Source organism: Triturus cristatus, chromosome 2_2 (assembly GCF_964204655.1).
Source record: "Triturus cristatus chromosome 2_2, aTriCri1.1, whole genome shotgun sequence".
Lineage (NCBI taxonomy): Eukaryota > Metazoa > Chordata > Amphibia > Caudata > Salamandridae > Triturus > Triturus cristatus.
The window spans coordinates 499,302,749-499,324,361 of NC_140582.1; the positions used below are offsets into that span (position 1 = coordinate 499,302,749).

The 21,613-nt window shown below is 43.7% G+C and overlaps 1 long non-coding RNA gene across 1 annotated transcript; it reads right to left on the bottom strand.

The window, feature by feature from the left end:
* Positions 1-19,373: 19,373 nt before the first annotated feature.
* On the bottom strand, positions 19,374-20,589 carry LOC146862420 (uncharacterized). Its single transcript, XR_014978441.1, has 2 exons — positions 20,279-20,589; positions 19,374-19,543 (listed from the first exon to the last, which is right to left on the bottom strand). It is a non-coding gene; the product is annotated as an uncharacterized LOC146862420 (long non-coding RNA).
* Positions 20,590-21,613: the final 1,024 nt, after the last annotated feature.

Genomic DNA, 21,613 nt, shown 5'->3' on the forward strand with positions numbered 1-21,613 from the left:
ATCCGGGTCCACTAACTCTGTGCAGCTCAAATCATGGACCCTGTCTGATTGAATATTGGATGGCCTCTGGGTCAATGGCCTAGGGGTCCTCAACGCCATGTGTCTGTGGCCCTGCGCTGACCGCTGCCACCGGCCTCAACTGCGGTCCACCAGGGTTCACACATCAAATCGAGTCCTGAACTGCCCAGACGACGCATCACCGCAGGAGGCACATGCCACCACCGCCAGGGGCCACCTCCAACCAACAACTGTCGGAGTCAAAAGAGTTCCACAGTCAGACTACCAGAGTTGCTCACACCAGTCGTGGATGCCATCATCAGCTTGATACCCTGCTCAGCTCTTCATGTGCCACTGACTCACAACTCATGAGCCCTTTCTGATTGAGTTTTGTGCTGTGGACCGCTCATGCAGCAATGTCACCTCAGGCAGTGGGGAAGACCTGGGATGATGATGGGGAAGATGAGGCAGGTGTAACACACCCCACTGTATCTGCAGCATGAATACCCCGAAGGGACACAACCCTAAACAATCACATAACATGAGCACGCTCGGCTATGGTGCCCCAACATCAATGCACTTCAACTCACTGACCCTTCTGATTGCATATTGGGTGACCTCTGTACTTGCTCCAGCTACCACCATGATGCTTCGCAGTTGTTTGTGTTATGTTGGTGATTTCTGTTTTCACTTAAATAGTGATCACTGTCCAAGTTGTTGCCAGCAGCAACCGCTCCATGAGGGCTGGCTTACACTCACGCCACACCCATCCAGCACAGGCGTCACAGTACATGTGACCCTGGCAATAAAAGGGGCCGGGCGCACATGCCCGTAGCCAGTTCCGCAAACTATCTAAGTTTGTCCGTGTGGTCATTATGTATGCATGAGGGACACCGGTCCTCTGGGCGTGGTTAAGTTATGGCCAAGCCAGTAACTAATGCGTGTGTCTCTGTTGTGGTGTCTGCGCCATCCGTCACACAATGGCCAATGTTGCAATGTATCATGCCCCCAGAGTGCGGGCTCGGCCGAAGGGCTAAATGAGGGAGCGCAAGCCCGCACGGGGTCCAGGATCATACATGCCAACTGTTGTGTGTGTCACCATTACCGCAGCATGAGCCAAAGGCCTACCCTCAACCGCATTGCGAGTTCAGCCAGCCATGAACTCTACATCTGTGTCTGCCCTGTCCTTATCATAGGCCTACACACACTTAGCAGCCCACCTTCAACGCACCACATCACAGTGTCGTAGTCAGACTTGTGGACATGTGCAGACAGGCATGTCAATGGTGTGCCGTAGGAGTGCAAGTGATGCAACCGCGCTGCACACTGTAGTGAATAGGCTCGGGGAGCGAGGAGCAGCAGTGAGGCTACGTAATATACATTGATGTCACTCATTTGCTACAAGCAGTACATGTCAATCAGTAATCGCTAAGACACACATATCACACACCAATGAACCAGTGAGCCTGCCAACACATCATGCTGAACAAACTATTGTCTCATGTCTCTCTGCACTGTAACAGGTGACCAAGGATATGCACTCTGCCCTTAGATGATGACACACCTCCGAGCCCCGAACACACAGGCCCAGATGCAGTATAATGTGGCCCACAAATGCATCAGGGGCATTGTGTTGAAGTCACGATTCAGGTGCCTGGACATCACAGCTGGAAGGCTTCTGTACAGCCCAGACATCGTGTGCAAGATGAAGAATGGGCCATGCAGACAACACTTTACAATGTTGCCCCATGGAGGGCCAGCCTTAGTCCTATGGGGATTGACAAGTTACTGGGAAGGGAAAGAGTCCAGTCTGCAGGCTGATTGCTATGTCATAGTTTTGCAAACTAAAGGTGGCAGTCCCTGTCGAGGTGCAAGGTTAGTGTGGCTGGGTGTATCAGGGGACAGTGGAAGGTGTCATTCCAGGGCACGATGCAGGGTACAGAACCAAGCAGTGAGAAGCCATATGGCGTAGAGGAATGCTACTGCTTCCTAATTCCCACTGAGGCAGATTCATCCTCATCTTCGGCCTCTGACGTTTCATGTGCCTCACATGTGGGTGGTGGTGTTTGGTCTGCAGGGGCCGGAGTTGTGGATGTAGAAGTAGCAGCAGCATTCATCTGCGCAATGTCTTGTGGCATCACTCCCATGATGAGGATCTGCAGGGCAATGAAGATCCCATCTAAAGCCGTGGCAGCCATTCTTTGCGCCTCCTCATGTTTCCCAAATCACGGATGACTTCGCTGTAGCCACTCTGACTGGACAGTTGTTGTCGTCTATGAGTAATGACTCCAGCGACGCCAGCCATGGATTCTTGGAGGAATGCAAAAACAACAGTTGATGGACAGAATGCAGAACAATGTCATACATTCACTCCAGTACAGAGATATGGCTCTAAATCCATTGTTTTTTTGCTCACCATGCCATTCCAGTTTGAACCCAGCCATATGCAAATCAGTCTTGACCCTGTGCCTCATTGGAACAGTCCAGCCCAAACTGCCAAGCCAGGTCCTCCCTGGACTGGAAACAAGCATCCTAGGACCGGTTTCAGGGTTTCACCACTCTTCAGCCAGAATAGCTTAATTCCAGTGGCATGGAGAGCACGGGACCCACGTCTGGGCATACCCGTCCCACTCGGGGTGCAAATGCAAAAACAACAGTTGATGGACAGAATGCAGAACAATGTCATACATTCACCCCAGTAAAGAGATCTGGGCCTAAATCCATCGTTTTTTTGCTTGTTGGAGGGCATGGGGCAGACTGTGGGTGACCGTTAGGGAGTGTAAGTGGTCCCTGATGGGACTTAGACACCCATGTATGGCATTCAGTTTGGCTGCCATGAGTTGGCACCCCAGCCGCACCTGTTCAGCCAGCCCCCTCTGGCAGTCTAACACATGGCGCTGGAACACCATGTGTTCTTCGGTTAGGTGCTTGGAGCCAGACCTGGTGGTGGGTGCTTCCTGCTGTTTCATCTGTGCAGGGGGTGGGCTCACCTCGATGGTGCTGGGCTGACCTGCTACTGGAGGTGGGCTGCGGAGGGTGTCCAGGAACCGTTGGAGTTCGTCCAGGTCGATGTCCTGGGGGTCGTCTCCATCATCACTGACGTGATATAGGGTCTGCTCTGCAGGAGGTGTTGCTTGTCCCTCTGCAATGTGAAGGGGAGATGCAGTTTCATAGTGTGTTCCATGTATGTTGACGCATTGGCAAAGCTTACATTCAGACTGCATGACAATGTACATTGTTTGTGATGAGTTGCCAGGAGTGATTGGCCATTTTGTACACCCATGCGGCACAAGTTGTGTCCTGTGTACTGTTGTGAAAGTGTTGCAGTTTGTACCACATTGTTGTCAATGTTGAGGTGCTCTTTTGCTTATGTGTGTGTGCAGCATTGTGGGTGAGTGGCCCCTGCAGCTCTGATTCTGTGGCCCCTTGTCCCTTTCAGGTGATCTTCCTTTGCCTTCTATGCCTCTGCAGTGCTGAGATGTACCGGACTGGGTTGTTTAGGGCTGTTGGTCGGGTTGTGACTCTTGGGCATGGTTTGTCCGCAGATGTATTGTTGACTTCAGGGGTTGTTTGTGCACATGGATGTGTCAGGGTGTGACCTGCTCCTTTCTGGATGTGGTCCACACTCAGCAACCTCAGTGTCGTGGCGTGCATAATGTCATGATGATTGGCCTGCAGCCATGCTGATCGTCATGTAGTGTCACTTGCATTGTCAGTGTGGCTCACAAATGGGCATCTTTGCTGGGTTTCGCATGTGTGCATGTGTTGGTGGTGAGATTGGTGATGTGTGGTGTGGGACCCCTTTAGGGACATGGGGTACTGGGACCTACTTGGTGTTTGTGTGTGTGCTGCGGTGTGCCACGGGGATCAGGGACATGATCCAGAGTCATTGTGAGTGTGCAGTATGCTCTACAAGTGCATGTATGCCAATGTGCTCATCACCCTCCCATCCCCCCAGTCCCTGGTCAGTACTCACCCTTTTGATGTTGTGTCAGGTCATGTTGAGCAGTGTCTGGATCCCCAACTCCTGGCACCGTGTCCTTACTGATGACTGTGGCCACCATTTTCTCCATGTCATCCAGCTCTTGGTGTGCCGCTGGACCCTCACCTCCAATGAGCGTTGCTGCTTTCATGTTGGCATCAAGTTTCTTCTTTGTTTTGGCCTTCTCATCATTTCAGCGCCTCTTGACCTCTTCCATTGTCCTCCTCAACGCTGCAACTACATTGACATGGTCCAAGATAGTCTGCCATATTTGCGTCTTTGTTGCCAATGACACTTTTGTGGTGCCGAACAGTTGTTGGTAGTGTTCTGTCACCTCCGTAACAATGATCCTGTTTTCCTGCAGACTCCTCTCCTCCTTGGCCTTCCCCGACCCCGAGGTTCCTTGCTGGTCATCTGTGGGGCTTGTGGGGTTCGCGTTGTCCTCTGCACTCGGTCCGGGTGCATCCATGGTGCTACGCAGTTTATTTATTTTGGCCTTTTTTTTTTTTGTTTTTGTTTTATAGTGCATTTTCCCGCATGACGTGTGGGAATTGCAGGCCTGTCGCTGGTTATCGCTGATTTTTGTAATGTGATTGGCCACATTGCAACTTTTTTCGCGTTCGTTTCGCGTTTTTCCTGCTTCGCGATCGTTTTAACGCATTATCAGGAGACTATCGCATGGTGCCACCGGGTTGAGAATACAACGTTAACACTGCATTATTTTCCCGTGATACACTGTGATATGCAAAGCTGCGTTAAGCAAATTTTGCGATAATTAACACACGTTCTTGAGAATATCCCCCCTAGTGTGTTCCGCATTGGGAAAGGCAGTGCAGTAATCAATTTCTGCCACTAATCTAAAGGAAGTTGTTTTTAACAGCTCGGTAATGTTTCTTAGTCTAAAAAATTAAAATGGGTCATGTGTTCATCATGTTATAGAGTCTCTAAAATATTTAAGCCCATGGAAGCATTTAAATTCCAATTCAACTCTTCACTTTATTGTCTGAACAGTATGAAGATCATGGTTAATGCTGCACAAACTTATTCCAGGCTATGTTTGTCACTTGTGCATGTCAGACTGGCCTAAAGGGTAATCTGGCAGTGCAGAATGACTGAACTGACAGGTCAGTGTATAGGATATGTTTTTGGGTGTTTATTTGCCCGTTTTATAGTCTGGTGGGCCACCTTTTATTGTTGATTTCTCTGATAGTACAACAAGCATAGTCTAGAGCAAGCACACATGTTTGCAGTCCCCCATTCCTTGCAAAACACCAAATACAGTGTGCCTTTACAGTTTCAGAACTACACCAATTTGCAAATGTGAATCACTTTTTTAGCTATCTGATTCACTAATCGGGGCCAATTTTATTTTGGCGCCTTCAGCCGATTTTCTTTCCGACCATGCACTTGAGCACTTTTGAAGAATGTTCAGGGTTTAGCTATGTGGGGTCTGCATGGAGAGTTGGGTACTATTAGGATCCTGCAACAAAATTGGGGTTTAAGATTTTGGAAAGTTTGGTAACTAACTGAAAAGTGTGAAGACTGTGGATCATATCAAATCACAAAAATACGTGCTTTTTTAATAATAACTAGTTTTTGCATAGCTCTCCATAGCACACTTCTGTCATTTCTAAGCACTGTAAACATTAGATATTTCTAGAAACTAATTCAATGCATCTGGTGCAGATGGTGAATATGGATGATCCATTCCACACTTAAGAGAAAGAGCAAGACAGATGACGTAGATCAGCGTTGTTTTAACAGTTTTAATATCTTGTATCCAGCTTTTTGCATGTTATTTTTAGCTTTACATTCTTTCTTGTAGTGGTTTATTTCCTTTCTTAATACTTTTGGGGTTTCTGTTTTATTTTAGAATTTACAGTTTATTACAATGAGAACGTAGCTGAAGTATTCTCAGCCAGACACGTGTTAATTGTTGTCATCTCACGTCTGTCATACTTTGAAGGAGTCATGGAGGATATACTACAGAGATGTGTGTGTGGCCAGTCTGTTGCAACGGTGTAGAGGTTGCTGTTGTCCACATATTTCAGGTATCTGGATGAGAGAAAGTGTTCCATTGGCACGCTTTGCAGCAGGAACTGCTGCTGATGGATCGAAGTAAGCACAGGAGAACCTAAACAAATTCTACAGCGAAAGGACTGATTCAGCATCATCAACATGTTTCTTGGCATGCGATCAGTCAGATTTGCGAGAGGGGGTCCGTTGACTAGGTCACTAAAGAGGCACGCAAAGAATCTGTGCCTTCAAGAAACAGCGAGAACACCACAGGTGGTTTATTCGTTGGTGTTGATGATCTGCTTGCAGGGGCTGGCATTGGGCTTACATGACAGTTAATGCCCCTGTGATCCCTAAGGCAGACAATAGGAGTGGGGGTCCTGCATTTCACATTCACTTGCATCAGCCCTTTTTGTGGCACTTATAGCAGATTCCTGAAATTCTGTGTTGACTTTGTAATGCTTTTTTCTTTGAAATGAGCTTTTTGGGTGGTTTGTCATTATTCTCTCTTTTATACGTTTCAATAAAATAAAAACAAATAAGTGACGAGTACAAAACCTAAAATGTACAAAACGTTGCATACAGATCAAGTATGTTCAATTAGCCTGTTACAAATTTCACCCACCCGCCCTTCACGTAAATGGCAAAACTTTCATCTTGTAGGTAGTTTTCATTGTAGACATTGTGCAGTAGATTTTGGGGAATGAAAGAAAGGGATCAATAGTTGCAATATTCTACTAAACAATCAGTAACAAAACAATGCATGTACATAAATCTCTGGCCCGGTAAATCAACTTTAAACCACATTTCTTTTCTACATTAGGCAGGGAGAAATATTTCTTGGACTTGGGCCTCATCACAAGGGGTGCAATATTTTAGTGTGGTAGTACTATGTTGGAAAATATCGATACTGCTGGGCGAAGTACTCCCCGGGTCACTGTTGCAATGTGATTCTGAGTTGAGGAGACCGTAATGAGGTATAACATGCAGTATCAGAGTACATACACCTCATTACCACATGTTTTCCCTCTTTCGGATCTTGTACATTTTTTAAGGTTTATGTCATCCCCATTCCAGGGCAAAAACCTGTTTGCATATGAATCAGAACTACCATGCTGCTCACAATGAGCATCTTAATATTATAGGGTTTTGGCCTTAGGTAACCATTGAGACATTTGCTGACTGCCAAAGAGACTACTAGGCATGAAAATCCTGCAGTGAAGCTTTGGTCATTCATAACTTCAACTTTCCTTTTACATGTGAATCCATCTGATATGAGTTTGTAAGTCAGGCTTCAGTAAGTGGGTTTGTTGATCAATGACTGAAAGCATTGGGCAAATCTCATTCTAAATCAGGGTGTGTTTGATGCAGAAACGAAACAAATGATCCGAAAGGGGACCATGCTCTCTGTTTGGTAGTAAGTTGGGGTCAAATCTCCTGCTCTGAAGATGATGGTCAGGTACAATCAAATACACAGTGCAGTACCCACAGTGGCAAACACACAATTGTTTACAAATACAATATGTTTCCCCTTACCTAACTCTTTCTACAAAACCAGGGCATCTACAAAGATATATTAGCCCTGGGTTTTGTAATGATGATTAGTTAAACATGGCCATTACTACACATGTGACAAATGTCCACTTTCACTGATTCATCTCTTATGCGAGCCTGCTTGAACATTAGTTTGTATTCGTGGCTTGGCACCATCGTACCATGGCTGCCTCAATATGCCAAGAATTATCATTATTAAGCTAGGGTGAGCACGATGCCAGGGTATGCACCATTGTGCCATGCATGTCCACAATATGTCATAAATGATCATCATTTATCATCCTCTCTGATTGCTCTGCCTAAGTCAATGCCCTCAATCCTCAGGAGAACTGGAGAGCTAGCTCTGTGGAAGCCTAACATTAATAAACACACACATTCAGATTCTAAGAGCAACTTTATGTCTTTCAGCTGCGAGGAGGTAAGTATCAAAGAGGACTTGCTCAAAATACAGAAATTAACACAGGTGTTATAGATTACAATACATATTGCGACTTATTGCACAAATGATACACAGCCATGGAGACTCAGTTGCTTGGCATAACAATATGGGTTTTCCATTTTTATCCAATCGTTAATCAGAGTAAAACCTTTGGCCATACATGGGCATTGATTTATGAAATCAGAAAATAAACATGCAACAGTTTGTCACATACACTTGTGACATTATCATTTCTCAAGACCTTACTGTTAGAGCAGTATTACAGACAGTTCAAGATCACTTAGAGACCAACAGGCCTATTCAGGGTCTGCAGGCTCGCTCCTATTGAGTGTCACAAAATCGGACCTGAATCAAAATGGAATCCACTTTCCCTTCTCTGACACTCAATAGTGTCATTTAATCAAGCTCAGTGGCTGGCATTTTTCATGTTTCCTGCTCAATGGAAAGCTCTGCTCTAAGCTTCTAGGACCTACACATTATAGCCATTTTAATTGGGATGGACTGTGGCACAACTGTGCTTACCAATATTCATGTTCCCCATCTGTCTAATCGAGTCCCATAATCCTCCTTTCTGTATATTTCCTGCTTCCTTACTTATCTGATATATCTTATTTATTGCCTGCCTAATTTAGAACTGTTGTTAGGTATGTAGGCACAGCCCTTCTGGCACATCACATGACACACTCCAACTTCTTTTGTCAGCAAAATATCTAATGCCATCCTGTTTTGAGTAACTATTGGCTTCACTGCTGTCATTTCATCTGTACCATTCCCTAGAGCAGATCTGGTGTCATCAGTGAAGTCTTCAATCAATTTTAATAACTGATTTATTCAGTAGCTATTATGGGGCAGCCCTAGTGGTGTTATTATTATCCCTAGACCTGTAAACATACTCATAATCCAATTAGGCATTCTCCTGTGCCTTATCATTCCTTTGCTTGTCCAGGTCTCATTTCAGGCAACTGTTGAACAGGGAACAACCCGGGTTGAATGAAGAATAGGTAACAGCTCCAATACTAACCTTGGGCAGAGGAAAGTAGGCTGATTTTCCACATACAAAATAAAACCCTTTATATGAAACTACTTTTGGAGACAACCCCTTAACTTTCCCTTTCTTCACACAAGAAGTGAGTAAATGTATGTAATGTTGGTGCTAGTTCCCATATATGTATACATTTCTATCAGGTGGTATCTTTCCTGTTAGATGCATCAAGTAATCAATAAGATTACATTTTTAAACATTTTCCGCTGACAATTTTGAGAATAACTTGCAAAGGAGATCAGATGCACAATGGTGCTACTTCTTTCTGTTCCAGTCTCAGTTTAGGAATCTTATGTTTGTTCTCTAGTTCCTCTAACACCTCTATGCTGCTGTTCCTCAATTCTATCATAGGAATGTGTCATACTGTGGGGTTAGCAATAATTCTTCTGGTTTTGTGCTCCTTGTTATGCAAGAGGTGATATTTAGTTTATTTTGTGGTCCCCTTGTAGCACTTCCCTGGTGTGTTTTCACTGATTTGTTTTACAGTCCTATACCAGAAAGCATTTCTATAAATACACAACTTACAGCTCTTGTTCAAGATACTACATTATAAGTCATCTCATCTTCAGTACTAAATAGGAGATGTGTGGAAACAGCATTTAGGGATAGTTAGGACTATAATATACTTTTTCAGCTATTTAACATAATGATTTCCTTCATATTTCTGTCGCAACGCTGCCCATTCCTGCGTTGTCCTGACAACAGGGGCCATGTTATATGATATTTCAGAGCCATTTAAAGTTCCTTCGCTGGTATCAATTTTTGGACTCTATATGATTCCTGAACACAAAGAGCAGTACAGTCTCAAAATTTGCTGGCAAAAGGATGCGCAAGCCTGCCACAGCCCAAGGCCACTTCATGGTGTTCCTCAATGAGATCTGAGCCATTACGTACAGCAGAGGGCACTAGTACTTGCATATATAATCTGTTTGCTATCTTATCTGATAGTTGGTTGCAGATGAATAGACTTTCCAGGCCTTATATTGTAGCCTATTTTGTGGTTAAGTGAGTAGGCAATCCTTCCTTGAAACTTTCGATCTGTTGATGCTGTCCAGTTGAACCATACACTCAAGAGGCCTGAAATGGCCTGCAGTACATGGCGATGAAGAGAATGCAGTACTCTGTTAGTTCCTTGCAGTACTGTGGTAGCAGATCATCAATCATAGAAAGAGAAAGTAATAAAGAGAAATAAACATATTTTTCCTTGTTACGCCTCTTTGTGGTAGGCGTACCAATTGCATGCAGTTCCAGCTTAGAAAGAGGAAAATGCATGCCTGGATTGTTTTTTGAAGGAAGGTATCCGTTTCTGCACAAAAACAATCTTGCCCATAACGCAGGCACCCTTGCAGCATGGTGCAAAGGTGCCTGCATTGGCGCTAGGCAGCCACAATCTTTATAAGTAATGGCGCTGTTCATCTCTTTCTAATTCATGAAACACAGCACAACAATTTGACTTGTTACACCCCTCACTGTGTGAATTCTTCGTAAATCTTCCCCATAGTGTCTGACACAGTCAATGCTGCAGTTGCACTCAGTGTAATTGCCACCACAAGTTGTATTTCAGAGGTGATCTTCTGGTAGAGTTACCAGTATATCTTACATGTATTTGGTTGCCACACACAATTTCACCATCTAAACTGACCATCGAGTCTAGATACCCTTTGTCCTTCAAACATTTGGTCAAGGTTGACAGAAGATGGCCTCTTGACTCTTGAATTGTAAAGGTGTATGACTCACATAATGCTACCTTAACATTCTAACATTTTTCTATTTGTTTAGCAAATTCAAACGACCTTCTCTTGTTCTATAGACATATATTTCACTCTTAAAAATGTAAAGGTGATGGTTTCCTTTAGGCTAGGTTCCCTCATTCAACTCTTTTCTGATTTAATGAAGTAGACTACTCCTTTTTACAGATTCATTTTATTATGTGTTTCAACTCTCTTTGTCCCCTCAGAAACCATGTGGTCTTGGTTGGGCTCATTTTGAGAGGGAAGCTGGACATGAAGCACTCAACGAGGCTGTCGAAGATATTGAGTTGATTGGTGCCAGTTGATATTGATGATGGCATTTATGCAATTGGTAGCCAAGTTCAACACCACGGTACCTATTTTTGAAAGAGCTGTTGCTCGATATTGCACATTTGAATTTTTACCAAGTCACACTTGCAGCAGGCTGTAAAATCTGTACAGAGGGTTCAATGCCAAGCGCGTCTATTAAGTTTCATTGCATATAAGTTTGAGGGTGTTTCACTGAATATGCAAGTCAGGGATATCAGTAGTTTTCACCCCATATCCATCTGCTTCTAGGATTTTGTAGTGTGGTGTGATTTAGCTTCAGTGTTATGCAGATTCCCACCAGTGGTTGATTTGTAAAAAAAAACATAAGTGCCGGGGCTCTCGTCAGGAGGCAGCTTGTACCAGCCCATTTCTCCTGTTAGTGCCACCTAAAACAGAACCAACTACTAACCATGATTGGGTAGAGAGGATGAGGCGTAATGGCCAGAGCTGCTGACTTCGTAGTTGGGGAACCAGGTGTGAGTCTCGGCGTCCGCTCACCATCATGTAACTATGGGTAAACCCATTAATCTGTCCATGCCTACCATAAATTAACGTGTCCTTAACTGGGGCTCATGAAAAGTGCTGGTGTTGATGATTAAGTGCTGGTGTTAAGCACTGGAAACCACCGGCACAAATTAAGCACTGATTTTCACAATCACTTCAATAGAGCTCAGGCAGGATTCATTTCTGAAAATAGCACTGAGTCAATTCTTGTTGCTATTTTGAATGATCTATAGGTCACAAAGGCTATGCAAACATTATGCAATTGTTAGTATGCGTGGGGCCTTCCTCTGAACCCCAGGCCCTAGTGGCCATATAACAGTGGAAGAAGCTGCGCTTTCTAAACCTTAATTCCAACTGATATGGAAATACATTTGATAGAAAATCAATATACATTTTGTCAGCCCCCTATTTAATACAACTGGGGAATGCATAACCAGTTGTGGATATACTTTGACTTTGGTCTAAACGTAATCCCCCAAGTAAACAGTAATGAAGTCCATTTTAGGCTTGGCTACAGCGACCTTTGATCATCTACAAGCCCTCATGTTATCAATTCTTTTAAAAAGAACAATAAGATGGAGTACATCAATAAAATGTGATTTATGTCAACCTCCCTTAAGCCAATGTCGTTCATGAGTTTCATGGTTTACCAGTACATGAATGCTCAGACCATCAAGACCTTAGCATTTGGAAATTTGTTAAATAGACCTGATTCTGTCCCAATTATTGTTTGGTGAATGAGGAATCAATCAGTATTTGTTATACTGCAGATCTGATACATAGCTTATAACTGCTACCCAGTGTGTGTCGTTGTTGTATTTACTTTGCTGACACAACAACATCTTAATTGCTGATTTATGCCTATTTTGTTTATGAGAGCACCCAGTTTGGATGTCTGTCCCTGGAGTACAGACACTCTGCTATTCATTAATCATCCTTGCATATTCAATTTAATTCACTTCGCTATCAAACTAACATGTTATTGGATTTACATCTTTTTTATTCACAAAATATGGATGTGCTCCCACATAAGTTTTTTGTTTAGAGATGCAACATAAATACTGACCCTTTGTTATTGTTGTTATTGTAATTATTATGCTACATTTTCATATGTATCACCTTTAAATTCACCATTTATACTGTTTCACCCACTGACTCTTTTTTATAACACTCTTCTTTGGTGGTAGATCTTAACTCTGCTAATGCCCTCAGTTCAGCAAAGGGACTCTACTCACATTTTCTATATGCTTGTAACCACCCATGATGATCGTTTCATTATGGGCTTTATGGGCTGGGAGCAACTCACACAAAGCCATCCAACTATTACCAAACACTATCCCTAATAAAAAGCCAGTCTTTTTCTGTTTTCCAGTGTTTTTGTTCCCCTACTCAATTTCTGTAATTTCTAGCTTGACCTTTTGGAATCACACCTGGATTGTTTATATAAACCTATCTCAGTGCATTACGTGAAAACCACAGCATCTTCAGCTAGGATGCTCCCTGGGGCCTTACTGTGGGAACATAGTTCTGCAGTTCTGACTTCCCTCCACTGGCTCACTATTTTTAAGATATGTTAAGCCCCCGCGTACAGCACACAAACCTTTCCATCAGAGCCTTCCACTTGTTTCTAAGTCATTTCCAGTTCAAAAACCTCAAGGAACCTCAAGGAAAGGCAGCCGAGCTCACAACATGAAGGTGCTTGGTGTCTCACAAATCGTATTTGGATAACATAACAAGAAACTTAGGGGTATATTCATCATTAAGTCACGCAGCCCAGCAAGCCACGTTTCTGCGCTGCGCTGTGTGACAGGGAAAATGCAGGAATCTGCCTTGTTCAACATAATTATAGTGCATTCCTCTCTTTTCCCAGCACTGGCACACATGTGTTGCCTAGCGCCATTACAGTCACTCTTGCGCCCAGGTGCGTTGTAAGCAGGATTGTTTTCGTGCAGGAAGAGACACTTTCCAGCACAAAAACAATCCCCTGAGGCATTTTCCTCTTTCTAACACATAGAAAGAGTTAAAAATGAGGAGAAATTAAGATATTTCTCCTCGTTACACCTCCTCTGGCAATGCATAGCATTTTGGCGCATTCCCAGGCCTACCAGTAATGGTAAATCTGGGAATATGCCAAAATCCATAGGTCTTGCGTGGGAAAACCCATGCACCATGCAAAAAGAACTATTGATGGACAGAATGCAGAACAATGTCATACATTCACCCAAGTACAGAGATCTGGGCCGGAATCCATCGTTTTTTTGCTCACCATGCCATTCCAGTTTGGACCCAGCCATATGCAAATCAGTCTTGACCCTGCGCCCAATGGGAACAGTCCAGCCCGAACTGCCAGGCCAGGTCCTCCCTGGACTGGAAACAAGCATCCTAGGACCGGTTTCAGGGTTTCACCCCTCTTCAGCCAGGATAGCTTGATTCCAGTGGCATGGAGAGCACGGGACTCACGTCTGAGCATACCCGTTCCACTCGGGGTGACAAATGCAAAAAGAACTATTGATGGACAGAATGCAGAACAATGTCATACATTCACCCCAATACAGAGATCTGGGGCTAAATCCATAGTTTTTTTGCTCACCATGCCATTCCAGTTTTGACCCAGCCATATGCAAATCAGTCTTGACCCTGCGCCCAATGGGAACAGTCCAGCCCGAACAGCCAGGCCAGGTCCTCCCTGGACTGGAAACAAGCATCCTAGGACCAGTTTCGGGGTTTCACCCCTCTTCAGCCAGGATAGCTTGATTCCGGTCCAGGGAAGACATGGCTTGGCAGTTCGGGCTGGACTGTTCCCATGAGGCACAGGGTCAAGACTGATTTGCATATGGCCATGTCTGAACTGGGGTGGTGTGGTGAGCAAAATAACGATGGATTAAACCCAGATCTGTGACTGGGGGTGAATGTTTTGCCAATGTGCAGCATTCCGTCTATCATCTTGTGTGTTTTGCAAAACCCATGCACCAACCATGGAATGCCTTCCATTTAATATCAGATAAGAAATTCTAATCAGTGATACAACTTCTCTTTTACTGACAAACATTGGCATGACCAGTAGGTCTTAATTAAAAATTACGATATAAGTCAGACCTACACGCCAGGCTTGTCTACTGCTGTTATCTGCTGTCCATTGAAAGCCATGAAAAAGGTAATTCCTTCCCAGTATATATTTGGTCTTTCTTTCGGAATCTTCTCATTTTTCCTCAAAAGAGTAAACACCACTTCATCACATTCATTTGAAATAAGCAGTCACCACCAACTCTATCCCAGTTGCCAGTATGAAGGATCTGCATCAGTGTCAACTGTCTAATAAGCATTGGGAAAGCAAATAGGTCTGGCTTGCCTTGTGATTTACAAGTCTTACCCATTGGCTTTGCCAATGTTTGTCAATAAAAGGGAGCCATCAGGCATGTGGAATAGTAGAAGCAGCAACCCAACATTACAATCACAGGTGAGATGGAGGGCATGTTGATAGGATGCCATGGTCTAGTGGCAGGGTAGAGAAGATGTTGGATTGCCACAGTACTCTGACAAAAACAATAAGACCGCGATGCACTCAATGTTTTAAGTCATACTTTGTTGATCCCAAAACAATACATTTTTGTTACTGCATCAAGGTTTTTTTTGTCAGAGCTCGAGTGTAAGACTGCTAAGATGGCCTGAGCTGCAATGTAGAGGAGCTACTGGACAGCCATCTTAGCATCTAAGTGCCAGGCCTAGCATTTCAGCAAGTGATTAAAGGGGTTAAATTTCAATAGCTTGTGGTCCCGCTAGCACATAATTGTGCTAGGAGTATCTTTATGCTCAATTGCAGGATTCCCCACAACTATGCTAAATGAGCTTGGGAGCAAATGTCTTTCTGTGGCATTTCAGGAACAGGTACTGTTGTTGCACTCAGACCTTCTGGCCCCTGGGAGCAGGAGTGCCTGTTTTCCTTTATTCAATGCAATGCTTATCAGTGGTGGAGACAGCCATAAGAACCTGCATAAAGGAGAGCAAGTACTTCCTTTGAGCAGTCTCATAATGTCAAATGCAGCAGCCATATTCATCAAGATGGTTGCATTACCAGTAGCGGCTGGTGTGGGGGCGGAGTGGCGGGCAGGGGCGTGGGGGGATTACATGTAATTTTGCATGGCATTAGCTCACTTGTCACCCATTGATTATTGCTCACCAAGGAGACTTGGCAACTCTGATCCTCAGTCCTATGAAGCCTTTTAAAAATGAATCGTTCGCCCATTCATATTTGTACAAAAGTATTCAGAGTGGGGCAGGCACCCTCTGCTCTGGTCTCACCGGGCTGAAGTCACTTTCTTCTCTGTGTCACCTACTGTGCGATTATGGTTTGGTATCAGGTCCGAGGAAAAGGTCATCCCAGCAGCAACTTCAGAAGTTTCTAAGCCAGGTCATCAAGGTTGCATTAATGAGCACGATCATTTATGCTTCCTCTCCAAAAAGTGCAAGAGGATATTAGTTCTTTAAGTGTGGGTAAAGCCATCTTAGACTCAGATCCCACCAAATGGAAACTCAAGCATCAGATGTTCTGAAGCACCAATTTGAGAATTTAGATTTTTCTAGGCTGTTGGCTGATCCCAAACTGGATCACTGGCTCCAAAACTATTTGCTCAAGCCTCTTTACTGCCAGTGTATCGTGTGGGTCGGTTGTGCTAATAAAATAACGTTGAGGCATGAAAGATCAACGTTTCTACATTTCCTGACAAAACACTGTCAATGTTAAGGTTTTGACTCTGCTGTTTTCCATTGGTTAAAGAAAAATCTTTTTTGACTAGTTTATATTGGTAGACTTTTGTCACCTCTGGAAAGGCCTGTCCCGCTACCTTGATAGACAAGAAGGTCAGATGACAGGGTAGTTGTAATTTTCTGTGCTGAAGTTTTCTTTAGTATTATCAACTACTAAGCCTGCATCATTCAGTCATTTCTAAAAGTGTTATCTTACTTGGTTCATCACATTTTGAAGGGTGAAGTCCATTCACCTTTGCTAGGGGAAATGAACCAACAGGCTAATCTTCTTTCAGCTGTGACATTCAGTGGCCTATATTCCAGTGCAGCTGTTTCAGGAGCTGCCATTGGATACTATCAAGGGAGACAGATAATGTTTGAAAGGCCCTACTACTGCAGCATCATGCATCCCAGCAATGTTGTTCTCAATTGCCTGTTAAGGGAGTCTGCTACATACAGGGAGATTCTTCTTCCCAACAGTCCTCGGGCAGTCTAAAGAAAGTCCTTAGTATTCCATCAGTCTTTAGTACGGAAATCTAGCTGTCGCTTTCAAGGAACGGCCAATGGTCAGCTGGGACCATTTCGGAAGTTCTACTTTCTGATTCCCTCATCTCATTTATTAAGAGATGGCTCTCTATGCCCTGGGATTATGCACTTTTTCAGAGCTGGTTATTGTTGCAATGTCTGATATCCCCCATATCGGATTATTTTTAAATTCCAGTGTGGAGCTGGGCCTCTTGATGTAACTAGAATTGTCCATTTTAGAGTAGATAAGAATACTGGTGACAAACTCCAGATCTGGGTAGCTAAGCCAGATGTTTTCTGGGTTTCATGAGGCTACAGAAACAAACCTTGATTATTGTATTTATTTGGCTCAAAGTGATTAAGTGTTGCTCAGAAGGGCATTGACTTTTGACCTGGTGCTAAACAATGGAAATTCCAGCCTAATGTTTGGAATTGCTGAATGGCAATTAGCTCTGATGAGCCTCGCTTGGGTTACTTGCATATACCAAGGAAATGTTTTAAAGAAAAACAGAATAGACATGTTACTTTTATTTATCCTGTAGGTAGTAAATGACCGACAGATTTAACTCTTTAGTGTTTTTATGCAATATATTAAGAATAGAGACTGTGTGATCAGGTAGTGCAGTTAAAATAACAATTGATATATTAATACAGTACAAATTAATACAAATATAGGCGAATTGTGTAAAGGAATCGTTTTGCTCACGAATTTGCAATACAAATACATGGACTTATGTCAAGTTAGAAATCTGTTATTGATCTCGAATCGTTTAATTTTTTTCTGCCGTTGTCTCTCTTCTTTATTGTGACCTGCACTTTAAACAGATTGACCCTCATTCCACGCTGTGTACATTTAAATTGGCATGCCAGTAAATAATTTAGTTATTTTATTCCATAAACACGTTACCAAATCTACTGCACCCACCAGAGCTCACTGAAGCCTCCTAATTGTTGCTTTAACATGGGTATAAATCCATAAGCCCCCATGCCACCGTCTTCTAAATAATTACTGTTCTGCTGAATGTGCTGTAGAAAGTTTACATGGGAGATTCCACGCGCCCCGGCTCTTGTTTAGAACAGCCAGAACTACCAGGAAGATGTTGACATATGGCTGCGCTGTTTTAGTGCACAAGACATACTACACGGCACATCATAAACAGGGGCATAAAGAGAGCTCTGTGTGAGCCGCTGGGACCCTCCCTGCTGGCAGCTGACATCCATCTTCAGCCTGTGGCGCTGATGCGGACAGTCATGCAAGCCGTTATCCCTGTTGCCACAACTACCTGCTTCTCAAATACTTGCAGATGCCAGAACTTGATGTCACTTTTCAGCAGGATGGTTTCAAAGCGGACATCTCCTATGGGCCGCATGTCTGTAGTACCACGTACATCCCATTGGCTGAAATTGACGTGTAGGAGCAGAAATGTTTTATTATGTCTTTGTAGTACTTCTGTTCTGGCTTTAGAAAAGTCAAAACAAGACGCAAAGCCAAGCAATAACTTCAAGCAAACAAAATATGCCAGTAAAAGGCATGCATCACGCCAAGCCAAATCCTTGTGATGTATAACACGTCATCTCTGCCACACACAGAGGTACGTACTTCTTGTCGAGCAAGCAAAGCACAAAAGGCCGACGTAGCCAGCTTGCTTCAATGCTCAGGCAAACTAAATTGTATCATTGCCTCAATAGGGGGAGTGACCATCAAAAAAGAGAACTGCGAGTTTTTTCTTTTCTCTACTGTAAGGGATCATGCCCCCTAGATTCAGATCAGAACTGCACGTTTAGCCTAAATGCTGAAAATGATTCTTTGTTGGAAATCCTTGTCCTACAACCCCGTTCCCCTCAATTTTACAGGTGTTCCCTCCTCATTTTAATCCTGGACAAGAATTTACCGCTACCTTTGAATAGAGTAAATACACAAATAAAATCTGCCTTGCCGTTGTTCTTTTCATCTCTGTGGATGTCAGCACAACAGTTTAATACTTCTTTCACTTTTATCATTGTGTACTGTACTGGTACTGTTTGTTGTTTTAACTTCCTAAATACCACATACATTGTGGCATCACCTTCATGTAGAGGCCTATCCAGTGTGGGACTTCTGGAATTGTGGCATCACCTTCATGTAGAGGCCTATCCAGTGTGGGACTTCTGGAATTGTGGCATCACCTTCATGTAGAGGCCTATCCAGTGTGGGACTTCTGGAATTGTGGCATCACCTTCATGTAGAGGCCTAACCAGTGTGGGACTTCTGGAATTGTGGCATCACCTTCATGTAGAGGCCTATCCAGTGTGGGACTTCTGGAATTGTGGCATCACCTTCATGTAGAGGCCTAACCAGTGTGGGACTTCTGGAATTGTACAACATGTATAGGGAGGGGCACTGTCATGCCCCCATCCGACCGCACAACTGGATTGCGCCTCTTTGGCTAACAGTTCATGTTTTTCATCCGTTTTTAATCCAATATTTAACCATATAAACCATACTTTATGTATTTTTCCTTTCATTTCACATTTTTAATCCACACGCGGGACGTTGTGCTATTTTCAAAACTTCTGATGTAAAAGCTGTGCCCATCCGGACCTCTTGCTCAAACACGACAAGTGCAGGAATTCATTCAAAGCAGCGTTTATTTTAAAAGACCAATGCATTTCGGGCCCCAAGTGCCCTTCATCAGGGTGCGCTAGAAATAACAATAAAACGAACATTCATTACCATCATCACAATGCTTAACATCTAACATCATTGCCATGAGTCAATGCACTTAACATTAATTGCGTATCTCATTTTTTGCTTTCATTTAACCCCTTACGGGAAACGATTTAGATGTTACCCCTGTCTACATGAAAAGCTAATTTTCCTCCCTACCGAATTCCCAACAATCCCTTCCCTTCTGTACAAAACTTATTCACCCCTCTTCTGGATATAATGTACATTTGAATGAACCATTTTCCTCATTTCCTGCTTGGTATACTTAAACTGTTCAACAAATATGTTAATCAAACCCTCACCCCCAACATGACCCCTGCTCTCTCCTCTAATAACCTTACAATCCTCATACTAATCACCCGACTAACTAACGAATACATTCTTCAAGCCTTCACCACCAGCATAACCCCTGCTTTCTCCACGTGCATCCTTACACTCCTCATGCTAATCACCCAACCGCTCACAACTACACTCACATACTAACAGTCATACTTCCAGATTTGTTACGATGCCGTCTCTCCCCATTCTCTCGTAATTATCACACACAAGCACTCCCTTTCATAAAGTAAACTCAACTCTAATTTACAACTCTCGTATTCACCCATAAACGCTAACAATCAACTACCCCACATTCATTCGTCAGTTTAACTAAACGTAACATTCTTCTCACAACCATCAACCCGGTTATCAAGCCGATAGATTCACATACCTGCTTCAAACACTCGCGCTAATGCGTCTCCATCTTGATTACAATAAGTGTTTATGCAACCTTTAGTCCAACCCTTATTTAAGCCCAAGCCTCTCACGACCACACCTCCTAATTAAGGCGTTAATTATCTTTTTCCCGCCGTAAAAACATTCGCAATAGTGTCTACAGGTCAAAACGCACTGCATTACCCATAGTGCCTTATTCCCAAAAAACGAAACATGGTTGCTATTGTTTTGAATTCATCGTTATCACTATTAGTTATGTATTAAATCACATTGTGTCATCCTAAATATCAACAAATGAGTGTCAGTTTTCAGTCCTTTGCTCCACGTAAAAACTCCGCTTCTTGCTTGAACGAACCCAGTTGTTGCTCCGTTCGTGTGGATGATCGTAAACGTATCTATTTTCTTCGTTCCACTTAGGTTGCTCGACTTCTGGAATTGTGGCATCACCTTCATGTAGAGGCCTAACCAGTGTGGGACTTCTGGAATTGTGGCATCACCTTCATGTAGAGGCCTAACCAGTGTGGGACTTCTGGAAAGCTCTTGGGCCTTGACGACTTTGGAATGCCACCTTATAGCCTCCACATCAGGACTATGCTCTGGAGGGATTTATGCCTTTTAGTCCCATGTGATAGCATATGCGCCAGGCCACTACCTTTAGTCTCATTATCTCTCCTGAGTAGATGATGTTGGAGAAAAATCAAGGTTCCTCTTACTGGCTTCAAACTCGAGCACTTCTTCTCAAGCATCTGTTTTGTTCTTGTTCAGTATACCATAAAGGAATTCCCCTTGGCCAGGTGACTAGTTATCCTTAGTCATGGGCATTGGGACTGTGTTTCAGGCTTGTCTTCTGTGGTGTCAATGGAATGTAAAAACAACAGCTGATGGACAGAATGCAGAACAATGTCATACATTCACCTCAGTACAGAGATCTGGGCCTAAATCCATCGTTTTTTTGCTCACCATGCCACTCCACTTTGAACCCAGCCATATGCAAATCAGTCTTTACCCTGTGCCTCATGGGAACAGTCCAGCTCGAACTGCCAAGCCAGGTCCTCCCTGGACTGGAACCAAGCATCTTAGGACCGGTTTCGGGGTTTCGCCCCTCTTCAGCCAGGATAGCTTGATTCCAGTGGCATGGAGAGCACGGGACTCACGTCTGAGCACACCCGTCCCACTCGGGGTGACAAATGCAAAAAAAAACAGTTGATGGACAGAATGCAGAACAATGTCATACATTCACCCCAGTACAGAGATCTGGGCCTAAATCCATCGTTCTTTTGCTCACCATGCCATTCGACTTTGAGCGCCCAGCCATATGCAAATCAATCTT